The sequence below is a fragment of the Canis lupus genome, chromosome 18 (assembly GCF_003254725.2).
Source record: "Canis lupus dingo isolate Sandy chromosome 18, ASM325472v2, whole genome shotgun sequence".
NCBI lineage: Eukaryota > Metazoa > Chordata > Mammalia > Carnivora > Canidae > Canis > Canis lupus.
Genome location: NC_064260.1, coordinates 20,128,755 through 20,141,288, shown reverse-complemented (window position 1 = coordinate 20,141,288; position 12,534 = coordinate 20,128,755). Strand labels below are relative to the sequence as shown.

Here is a 12,534-nt window from a genome sequence, read left to right as displayed (position 1 = left end):
TGTACAACATGGTGATTCAACTTCTCTGTGTTACGCTATGCTCACAAGTGTCGCTCTCATCTGTCACCATACAAGGCTATTACAATATCATTGCCTGTATAGTCATTTTGTTTACCTGTTCTAGGACACCAGTAAATAGCAGTGAGTGAAATTTCTCGGTCAAACATGTGTATGGTTGTTTGTGGGTTTTGGGGGGGGGGGGCGGGCTGCAGGGAGGGTGGAGTTTTACCAAATTTGTTTATACATCTACACAACATTGTGTGAAGCTGCCTCTCTGCACACACACTCATACTGATTTATACTGAACTCTGAGGTTTAAAAAAAAATTTTTTTTAAAGAATTGTATTTATTCATGAGAGACACAGAGAAAGAAACAGAGACACAGGCAGAGGGAGAAGCAAGCTCCATGCAGGGAGCCCAATGTGGGACTCGATCCCAGGACTCCAGGATCACGACCTGAGCTGAAGGCAGACACTCAACTGCTGAGCCACCCAGGCATCCCAAACTTTGAGTTTTTAACAGATACTTTTTTATTGGTAAATATTCAAATATATGAAGTTTACCTTATTTTAAGTATGTTAGCCATTTCTATTTTCAAATATTTGCGAGGGGTACCTGGGTGGCTCAGTCACTTGAGAGTCCTACTCTTGGTTTCAGCTCAGTCCTAATCCCTTAGGGTCAAGAGATTGAGCCCTGGGGAGGGAGGTGTCCATGCTCAGCGGGGAGTCTACTTGGGAATCGCTCTCTCCCTGTCCCTCTGCCCTCCCTGTGCTCACTCACGCACATGCTGTCTCTCAAATAAATAAATCTAAAAAATATTTGTGATTATATTCTTGTTCATTTTTTTCCTATGAATTTGTTTGTCCTTTCCTTCTTGGTTAGTAAGGAACTGGCCAGTCTTCTGATATTGGACAATTAAAAAAATTTTTTTGAATATTTTAAACTTTATTTTTATTATAATTTTATACTACTAAAATTTAGAATTTTTATGCCATTAACTTTCAAAGTAATTTCCTTTTAAATATTGTGCTGTGCTTTGAAAGCCTCTTCTCATGAAAATATTAAAAATAATAAAACTTCTCTTAGCATTTGTATGGTTTAAAAAATCCTTTGTAACAGTATTTTCAGATAAGCTGGTTCCCGGAACTTAATACTTAGGAAGTAAAAGAGGAAGAGTAAAGTAAGTTAACAAATATTGCAACATATTTGAGAAGCAGATGATAGATGCATTGTAAGGACTCTAAAAGAAGGGTCACATGGCCTGAGTTCTGATCACTCCTTATTAAAAATAACAAGATTTGTGGACTCAGTAACACATAGTCATTGTATTTCTGATTTCCTTTCTTGCCAAAGAGGATTATCATACAGGACCCACCTACACCCTCAGGCTGAAAGATCAAATCAGATATTAGGTTTATACCTAATGTAAATCTATGCAGCTTCTACTAGAGATGGAGTTTTTTAAAAATATTTTTTACAGTTCAGGAACTGAAAAGAAGAATCTTAGTATAATATGCATTGCAATTGTGGATTGTATGGGTAAGCAATGACCTATTAATCATGATGATGATGTAATACGAGAGCTACCACACACTGGAGGCTTGTTGAACTAAGTATTTCACCTGTGTTACCTCATTGGCCTGTCATACCACCTCCCTGGGCTCTTGAGACAACTAGCTGAGGTCACAAACATAGTATGTGTCAACGCAAGGATTAAAACCCAGACAGACTGGATGAAGATCCGATACTTTTTTTCTAAAACAAAAAAAGGACATAAAAAGTTCTTGACCAATACCTGATCTTGCATATTCTTTGACACATTTGTTCAAATTGAATAACAATTTTAAATAACCTGATGTTACATTGAGAGGAAAAGGATATCTAACCATAACAAAGAATGAACAGTGAACATAGTCTGTAAGTGATAGCTAACAGAATTATGTTGAAATTGAATAAAATCCTTCTAAAGGCCTGTAAACTATCGCAGAACATTAGTTAACAGCGTCCAAACATAAGTAAAATTTGTTTCATCACTTTAATCTTTGGAGATAACCATAGAGATTTATATACACACATATGCATACATATTTATGCACACGTATATACACACATAATTATGTGCATGTGTGGACATATATAAACATACATCTAATATTTTCAACTGCTACCCTGCTTATTTGTGAAAGCATTAAACCAATGGCATGTTTTACCTACTTTCTATGCTGAGGAAGGACATCACATACAGGAATAAAAATAAACATATATGCATATAATTAAGACTTAATAGCATAATGTAATGCCAGGGAAAGCTTTAGAGACTAAAACAGAGGCTTCTAAGATGGCCTGAAAGGGAGAATTTCAATGACATCATTGAAGGTAAACTGCAGAGTATCAGAGTAATTAAAGTTTAGGTTTAAACCATGTGATCTAATGAACAGAAACACGGGATAAAAGCAAAGATGCCGCATTAAAATCAGAAAATAAACTTACCCATGTGTTTAATAGAAGCCATGGTAGGAGCTGTGTGTAAAAGAGAGATTAAAGAGGGACACCTCTGTTTATGTGGCTAGTGCTCCTGTGGGCGGGGCCAAATCAATATGTAAATTTCACGGGCCATCTAAAAATGTTGACAGACCTAATCTTTACTTGAACAGTTTGCAAAGCTGACTCAACTCTGTAAGGTGAAAGAAAGTAAGTCAACATTTAAATGATACTAGGAAACATAGGAAAAGTTATAATCAGCATAGTTGTCAGAATAATTTGTGCTCATACACCAAATTGAAAATTATTAGGGAGGAAAACAGAAAGAATCAGGTAAAAGGATAACTAGGTCTGAAAGATAGCATGGCGAAATAGGAAAAAAAAAGCACAATAATCAATAAGGAAAACAAGCATTTAGTTAACAAATGCCAAATTAGAAAAGGTTGAGAAAAAGATATACACAACCAATTGATTTGAAAGTTCACAGGACAGAAATGTACAAAAATGACTGAATTGAGAGTGCAACAAATTTTATTGTGAAGGAATGTAATCTGAATAAAGACAGTCCCTGAAGTGGGGTCTTAAAAATGAAATAAAATGATTTTGAGAAGGGCTAGAGAAATCAGTTTACACTCACACTAGCTCATGGCTTGATCAAAATGATGTGCTTTAAAAAGGTTTTCTACTGTTTAAGCACCAATGAAAAATTGAAGGGTGTGGCAAATGTATAACAACAAAAAATTATACAAAGAAATCAGCTGGACAATGAGGATCAAAGTGATTTTGTTCCATTTAATAGACATACTAGAGACAATTAAAAACTTGGTTATATGGACATCCATCCCATCTGACAATCTGTCACCTTAAGTTGAAAGATACACAACACTTGGACATCAGATTCCCGTAAGAGGTAGATGTACGTACATGTGTGCTACGTGCATACATGCACCTGTGCACACGCGCATGCACACATACGCCCACACATATGCCCACGCTTTTCCAGGGACAGAGAAGCATACCTAATCAGGTTTCTTTTTAAAGATGAGAGAAAGCTTCTAAGATACAAGTTGTACGACAATAATTTATTTGAAAAAAATCACCACCCAGGAAAACATACAATCTGGATACCTTTCTTTTTCTGTTTGTTTGAAGCGGAGGAGTTTGCCACTGTGAAGAATTACTTGGCACAAACCCTACATTTGTGTGACACAGCAGCCTCTGCTACAAGTTCTAAGGAACATAAAACAGTCTATCATCGATCCTAGAGTGATATCAGATCATCACCATCATCATCAAAGTTGGTTCTCAGTGGGCTGGAGGGAAAGGTTTGCTCTTGGACAAGCCTGAGTTTTCTGTCTTCAGAGAGACCAAGTTTGGTTTAGAGTGCTACTTTTCAAATGAACTCCTTGGAAGAACTTGAGATATATCCTTGATTTCTAGGAATCCATAGGATTCAAAGTGGGAACATTTTACTCTAGATTTATTTTTCAGTTTGAATAAAGCCTCATAAAACTGTACGAAAAACAAACAACAAAAACATTGAACACACACACACTGTGTATATATAGAAATATATCTGATAAAACTTCCAGGAGCAAATATTTCCCGGAAAATGTTATGAATCATTTAAATCACTTCCTTTATATATTTCAATGGATATATTCCAGAGAGCATAAACAGCAGAATCCAGAGAGAATAAGAGAATAAAAACTGGTACGCTACCATTCTCGAATGCATTAGACAGAAATAGGAACTCAGAATAACCTAAAATGCCAAAACCCTGAAACTGTCTCTGTGCTTGCTGGTTAGCTGTTTGCATGAAAGAAATTACAACTCATCAGAACTGGAGTAAAACCTTCCCTTTGTAACCTCCACACTGCAATTTTGACTCCTAAAGCAGTCTGGCCTATTAAACTTCATTTTGGCTTTGACGCTTTAGCATGAGAGCTGGCATTACGTTTTGGGACATTGACTGAAAAACTGATGAGGCAAATTACCTTGTGGTAAGTGTGGCAGGGGGGTGGAGGTGCGTGCAGGCAGCAGCCATCCCGTCCCTGCGAGCATCTGCCGTCCTCACAACTCTCCAGCAAGAAGCCAAGGACTCACAACCTGCATACACCTCAGCCACCCCTTCCAGATTCCTGAAGGTCACTCTTCTCTTTTGTTCGGAGCTTGTGATTCAAGCAAACAGCAGCAGGTAGTAGAATCTGAATTGCTACAGAATGTCACCCTCCTGTGACTCTACTAGTCCTGCTAGCTTGGCTCTGCTTCATGACCTCCCATGTCCTCAGGGACTGCAGGGACACAATTGTTCTCTTGGCTCCTGGGGCCTGAGGTGTCCGGATTGTGGCACAGAGGCAGCCACTCTCCTCCTCCACAGTGCCTCCCGTTCACAGGTAAAGCTACAAATGTGATTGGAGGGCCTGTGTTCTCTGAGCACCTTTCCCTGTGCTCTGTGATGCTCCTTTTGTTCGCTGCACAGTGCTCTCCTGTTCAGAGAAGGCCGAGAATATTACTGTTTTCCCAAACCGCATACCCAAGGCTTGGAGCAGCGTCCTCCAAGTATTCCAAGGACTAAAAACTATTTTCTGGACACAGTCCAAGAATGTTGCTAGGCTTGTTTTTCCGCTCATTTCCTACAGCTCCTCAGGGAAAACTGGGTCATCACAGAAGGTTGGAGAAACGAAGGCTACCATGAGTAAAATTAGGAGGTGAAATAAGTCCATAAGAGCATGGAAACCACACCATTCCATGAATTAACTCAATTCAGAATTAAAAACCATTAAAATATTTCCTATGTCATAAAGAGGTATGTCCTCAAATATTGTTTTTATAATAAGCCTCAGCACAGGCTTCTCTCTCATGAGCTTCTCGGTTTTAATTTTTGCTTTTTTCCTTCCTGAGTTACCCTACACATCTGTCCCGGGTGATTTCTGTGCGACTATTTGATATTTCATTTTTATCTTTTTAGGTTTCTCTAGAAAGGGTACACAATTTTGGATATGTAAATTTGAAGTTGCATCCAAATTACTTCTCGCAGTTGCATTTACAAAAGCATAGCTATCCCTAAATCAGCGGAAATCATCAATTCATTTGATCTTTCATTCCTTTTACAAACATGCTCACATTATCCACTTCACAGATATTTTCGTTTTGAAAGGTATCCAGCCTCCAATGGTAGTTCAATATACAATTATTGGTTTCCAAATATGACCAGAAAATATTCTAGTCAAAACCTTGCCTTATGTTGCCATTTGTTCTTTTAATCTCATATTTGCCACCCTGTACAGTAGAAAATACTTGAATTCTTCAAACTATGAAACTCAAAAAGTAAAGGTTATATTACATCTGTGCTATTTACTAAACTTTCTCTGGTTTAACCTCCAAGCCAGCTAGGGTTGGAGAGGGGGGGGGGGAACACTGTATGATTTTTCTTTTTAAGTCTTTTGATGCAAATTTATTACTTGGAAAACTTTTTCTTTCTAGAATATTCTGCTATCATATATGTCAGTCTTTCGATCTTCATCCAACCCTAGGTGAATTAAATTAAAACTGAAGATAGACAATGTTGTTGTTTTCAAGCCCCATACATAAGTATTAAGTACATGTTTTGGGAAGTTGGCTTTGGTTTTTAAAGATGAAACAGAATGAATACATCTGATGAAACACAGCCATTTTAATTAACTAAATCATGACTTTTTAAAAAAGATTTTATTTATTTATTCATGAAAGACAGACAGAGAGAGAGAGAGAGAGAGAGGCAGAGACAACACAGGCAGAGGGAGAAGCAGGCTCCATGCAGGGAGCCCGACATGGGACTGGATCCCGGGTCTCCAGGATCACACCCTGGGCTGAAGGCAGGTTCTAATTAAACCACTGAGACACCCAGGGATCCCTAAATCATGACTTTTAAGGGATATTTCACTATGCTTGAGAATTTTGCAGAGGAAAGACAGTAATTCTTTAGGAACTTCACACCCTCAACCTTAGTGCCTCCTCTGTAGAGAGCAGTGGATTGGGACCTGGAAACCATGAGTGGTTGACTCAGCTTTTAGATAGGCCTTTAAATATAGAGTTCAGAAGGAAAGATTCAAAAACTGCCTCCATGTTTTGATTTATAAAAGTTTTGAATCTAGAGGCATTGCCTCTAAAAATGCAAATGTCCCATTTAATATTTTCCTTGAATTACATAGGGAGTGTTACAAGAACATACATTTTCCCTCAGGACTCACAAAAACTCATTTGCTCAACATTGGTGGGAATCCCTCGTTCTGTTATTATCTCGCCCCCACCCCCATCCTGTGTGTAAAAATATAAGGAAGGACATACTCGTGCTGCTGGAGGACTTCTTAGAACCTCAGGGAAAGTCATTCTGAGTCAAAGTCAACACCCAAATAAAGGATGAATAGAGAAAGATAGAGAGAACCAGCAAGTTTGATCTACCTATGCCTAAAGAGTTCTAACTGGAGTTTTCAATTTTGTGGACCACCAAAAATCCCTGTTTTGAGTCAGTTTGAGTTGAAAACACCCAAACAGATACCCTGAGATTCTATGTAAGATGTGGGCATTACGTCACATACATTTTAAGCAACTAAAATACCTAACCAGAGTTCTAGCTCATTAAATGTGGTCAAGGAACAACTTAACAAGGCCTTACGAAAAGAAAAAATGAAAGAAATACGATTTTCTACACTATATGCAACAGAGATATTAATATGACATTAAGCACATGTAAAATGCCATGTAACTACACTTTCTTCTATGTATCTCCAGAACACTTTAGTGTTATAAAGAGTCCTATAAAAAGCTCAATTCATAATTTATTTGTTTATTCCCAATTTTCAAGGGAGCAAGTCACAGTGAGGCCCCCTATAATGTACTCACTGGGAACTGGGTTAGTAGTCCTTATCATTATATCTCAGATTTTAAAAGAGTGCCTGTGAAAGAAAAGAAGGAAAAGAAAAAAGAAAAGGAAAAGAAATGAGTGCCTGGCACATGATAGGCATTTAAATATGCATTGAACAGATACTAGAAAACCTATACTATAGGTATCACAGCATATTCCAAAAAGAGACCTGGATATGTTAGATACTTGGGTAGGAGAGAAGGTACCAGGTTATCTGATACCAAGTTTAAAAGAACTGGTTCTTCCCTAGGTGTGCATTTTTTTATATTTAGTAGACACCAGGCATGAAATCAAAGCAAGAACCGATGTGGTCTGCTTGAAGCAAAGATCTGCATGCATTGAACAAATAACTGGATTTCTCCGCATTAGAATATATTCTTATGAATGGCTCTGTCATTCCAGACGCTGAGTAGCTGCCATGCAAGGATGAATGACATGGGCCCACACCATAAACTCTTTGCAACCATTTCAAATGAATCTAATATACCAATTGTGTTTATGGATCCACAGCAAGGAACAGACATCTTAAAATGAAGATTTCTAGAGTCACCTGAGTGGCTCACTTGGTTGGGCATCTGACTCTTGATTTCAGCTCAGGTCATGATCTCGGGATCATGGGGTCAAGCCCTGCAATGAGCTCTGTGCTCAGCAGCAAATCTGCTTGTCTCCCTCTCCGTCTGCCCCTCTCCCACCCATGCACGCGTGCAGTCGCTTTCTCTCTAAAATAAATCTCTAAAAGACAAAGAATCCTAAAACTTGCTAAAATAATTCAACCACACCAAAAACCATGATTCAATAGTAGATGTAGATATCACTAATAAGTGATTGTGTTGTCCTGTTTCACCTATGGAAGTTTTTGCACGTCTTCTGAATATTACCATCTACCATCTAATTTTTTACATGCCAATCTATCTCTTCATAAACTATGTGATTCCCAGGCTAATAGTTTGATTCCTCTGGGTTGCCTAGAGGATTGGTTCTAGACTGCTTATTTTCTTAAAAAAAAAACAATGGGTCTTTATCTGACTTCAAACTGCACCTTTGTCAAGGGTGTTAGTATGGCACAGTCACTGGAGCCTTAAACAAGCATCCCCGGGAACTGGCTCTTCTCTTCTGGTAGCAGTGAGTTCCAGAAAAGCACCTTAAGTTCTGTCTTTGTATTTATTTCCCTCTGTGAGAGGAGACATATATATTATCATTAAGAGGGGCATTGCCCAGCTGAATAGACATGCTGGGGGATTAAAAAAAGTGATCAATTTCAGAATTCTGTAGATAATAAAGTACAGAGAACAAATTAAAAGTATCACCACACATATCCTTCCTTGTCCCATGAAAACCTGGATCAGACTGATTTTTTTTTTTTTTAATTCTCAGGAGAACCTTTAATACAATGAACTCCTAAATATCAAAACAAATGCATCAATGCCAAAACCCAGGAGAAAAGGACAGTTGTAGAACCTGCTAGCATTCTTGCCTCAGGAGAGGCTGCAGCTCTACCTCTGCTGCGGACTGTAATAAACATACAAAAGTTGAGATCAACAGGGAGATAAGATAAATGCAACACCAACATATGAAGAGGTGAAAAGATGACAGTTAAATACAGTGTGAATATATAAAGAAAATGAAAAGGCATCATTAAAATCTGAAAACATGTTTAAAAGCAAAAAGGGCAAAACAGTTGCAAATGCACTGCAGGGAGCAAATGCTCAAACCGAGGATGAGACTAGGCCTCCAATGTCTTTTCCATTATTGCAAAAAAATGTGCTTTTCAAATAATTATCTAATACATTTGTGCATCAGATGACATGGCACATCACACGTGGCATAAGATTTTTAAAAAATAGTATCGTAAAATATATTAATCATATGCAAATAGTTAATATAAAATGAAAATATCATTAAAATGTACAACATACATAGATACATTTACAAATTTGTAAGGAGCTATTAATCTAAATCAAACTCACAGAACCTTTTTATTATCACATAGATTAAATACTAGTCTTGCTATCTCGTGCTTTTGATTTAATGAAAATCCTATATATAAGAGCAAGGTAGGCAATGGAATAATAAACAGCAGACAATAAATTTGAAATAACTAAAATTACACAGTAAATTTAAGCTTAATTTTCATGTAGTTGCTATCCACTATAAACTATAGGCTGCTATTTCAAAATTCAGTAATCTGTGAATTTTAGTTTGATTGTGTAAATAATGCAACAGAGGATGTGATCTGAATATTCTTACCAGCGAAGTATGGAGGTGTAGCACAATGCCAGCTACGTTGGCTTTGCATTCACTGATAAATTGGGTTGCCATAGCAAGCCCATAGTCACTCGGTTCCTAAGCAACCCAAGACTCAACAGACTTCAGATACTCAGGAAATCACTGATCTTTCATTGTCCTTATGGGAGAAATAGGAAAACCCGTAGTCCCAAATTCAGTGGAGGATTCCCCGATGACCCAGTTGAGTAGTGGCCTCCTATAAAATGCCCCATGTTGATTTAATGTATTAAAGAATAATATTTGGAATGGGGCATTGACTATCAAAGTGCTATGTGGATGAAATTAGATATAGAAAATGGTCAGTACTGAGTATGTGTTGGGCAGACAAATATTTGTTGAATAAATAAACACAACCCAACTCTCTAAAGACAAAGTCATGTACATAATGCCAGCATGCATAAAGTCCTTGCCTTTCAGTATTAAAAAACCTTTTCTCTGTGTAGTAGCATTGCCACAGCATGTCATTTCATTTTTTTTTTTGTTTTCTAATTATTTACATTAAGGTAGCATAGGTAATTATAAGTCTGTAGTTGCCTGTGATCTTGTACTGAAATGGTTAATTATGGCTTGTCTAGGAGGCTTAAATAATATTAACCACCGAGATGTCAAATAGAATTGTAGAGGGCGGAGGTACAAGCAAGGTCCTGAATGAGGTGGTATTAGATCCCCGTCCCTGTCTCTGTCAAGCACTCTCTCTCCCCAGCCCCCTGTCTTCACACAATGCCCACAGAGGGGAACCACTGCCCCTAAAGCTGCCTTGGGATTCACAGGGGTTACTTCCCAACTATTTAAGATAATTGCAGTGAAATGCAGCCCAGGCATATCAGCATGGTTTCTTCCTGCCGAACACTGGGTTACGATGCAGGTCAAAATAAAATGCCATCACTAGAAATGGTCACATGTGACCTATAAAATGGTTATGTCTGAAATCTGTAAAGTTTTACCTAATTCTACATCTGGCCTTTGACACCTCCCATCTATCATTTCAGGTGGCTGCTTTTTACCATGAAAAACAGCATAGGAATGATGTACAAGTTGAAAAATGGGCTTTAATTTAGTGGCTGCTTTTTTTCACTTTCTATACCCTGTTAGCCTTGCATCAAAGATTCAGTCACCCGAGTCAGCTATCCAATACGATGACTGAATTCCCCAACCGGAGTATAAAATAAAGTTGCAGAGTCACCTCTCAAACAAGTCCCAGGAGACACCTGTTGGCTGCAGCCACCCCGGGAATGCCAGCAGCAGCAGCTCTGCCTGTGCCCTCCACTGATCATGTGGACTCTAGGGGGCAAGGACGGCTGCTTCCTTCTCCAAGATTCGGAAGACAACCCCCATCTTAATACAAGAGAGACCAAAACCTGCATTATTATGAGATCTGACCACCTCTTCACGTAAAAAGTGACCATCTGCAACTTAACAGTCTCCCCGAGCACAGGTATTCTTAAGAATAAAAGCTAACTGTGAATGAATTTCCCCTTTTAGGATGTGGCTGCTCCAGTAAGATAGTCCTCGATTGCTGCTTGTATATAAATACACGTGTGTTGGAAGGTCTGGGTACCTTCAAATATTTTTTAATATCCTCTGATCACTTAGTATCACAGTTCGTACTGACAGGAGCACAGTAAAGCTACTACACCTGACCAACTCTTTCCATTTTCTTTTAGATACAACTTCTTATCTGAAAGCTTGAGATAGGCTGCCTAAATGCCTGGATCTCAAATACTCCCCGAGAGAAGAGAGAAGCGCAAGTAGAGCTTACACTGGACACGAAGAAAGCAAAAGTCAGATCAAAGTAGAGATCTTAGCGTTGCAGGCACCATCTCGAGTCCTATGTTGTTAGGCTAGAAAACTTGACAGGGATTACATAAGCGTAATTACCAGTTTGAAGTCCGATGCAAAAGTGCGAGTCCACCAAGGTTAACTCACTTGCAAAATGCTGGTTGGAAGACAATGGAATTAACAATGGTGAGTGTGGTTGAGCTTGCCCCAGGTGCTGGGCCAAGCCACTGCTGTACATCAGCCAGCCCCACCTCCAAGGATCCCAGAACGGCTGTGGAATTTTGGGTGACACCCACTGAGGCAGTGGGATTCCTGAACCACACACAGCCCTGCCGCCAGCCTTTGCCAACCTCCCCAGCATGAAAGTGAGCTGCTCCTCACCTTGGTTCTTTCCTTAAAGGAAAAAAAAAAAAAAAAAAAAAAAAGACAAAAAGAAACAATTAGTCTGTGACGTTTAAAAGAACACAGAAGCAGGTCTCTCTCCAGGGGTATCCCTACTTATTTTCTCATAGCAATTCCCTTGACTCTTCTCATCCTGTGTCGTTGTTATAGGACTCCACTGTCCTCCAAGGAACCACTTAACAACGTGCATACTTGTCTAGGGTGAGAAACAAAGCATCGATGAATATTCAGGCTTGTGAAAGCTGGGGGGTAAGAGGCTTACTGTGCCAGGCCTTGCAAAATGAATGAGTTCAGGGCTACGATAGTTATAACACTCTTGGCCATTTAAGAGAACCAAGACAGCAATATTTGGCAGGTATGCTATTATAAACACATGCCATAAGAAAAACAATTTTAAACAAAGACACTCCAAAACCAAATCAAGCCATTATAGTATATGCTAAATTAGACCCAAAAAAAATTTAAAAAGATTTTCCCACACCAGTTCGGCAATAATTCCCTGGGGATTACTGTTGATGACATACACTCTTATCCATACATGTTGTTTTTGATAAAACTTTATCATCTGGCCACCGTGTACCCAGAAGTCTGCCACAAAGAGGAAGAGAGCCTGATTCCTACCAGGAGGTTTTCTGCAATGTCCTTCAAAATACTTCTATATAAAATACAACATGTGAGTT

At 38.6% G+C, this 12,534-nt stretch overlaps 1 protein-coding gene across 9 annotated transcripts in view; it reads right to left on the bottom strand.

The window, feature by feature from the left end:
• Nucleotides 1-12,534, bottom strand: part of CD36 (CD36 molecule) — a 76,103-nt gene that overhangs the window by 40,430 nt on the left and 23,139 nt on the right. For 3 of the 9 annotated variants that reach the window (XM_049096665.1, XM_049096666.1, XM_049096670.1), the window contains exon 2: nucleotides 11,552-11,845. The exons of 3 other annotated variants lie outside the window; for them this stretch is intronic. The gene's annotated coding sequence lies outside the window, so the exon portion shown is untranslated. Of the gene's footprint in view, nucleotides 1-2,490; nucleotides 2,554-7,365; nucleotides 7,419-11,551; nucleotides 11,846-12,534 lie in introns of those variants that run through there. 3 more of the 9 variants (XM_049096668.1, XM_049096669.1, XM_025449276.3) reach the window with 3 other exon arrangements.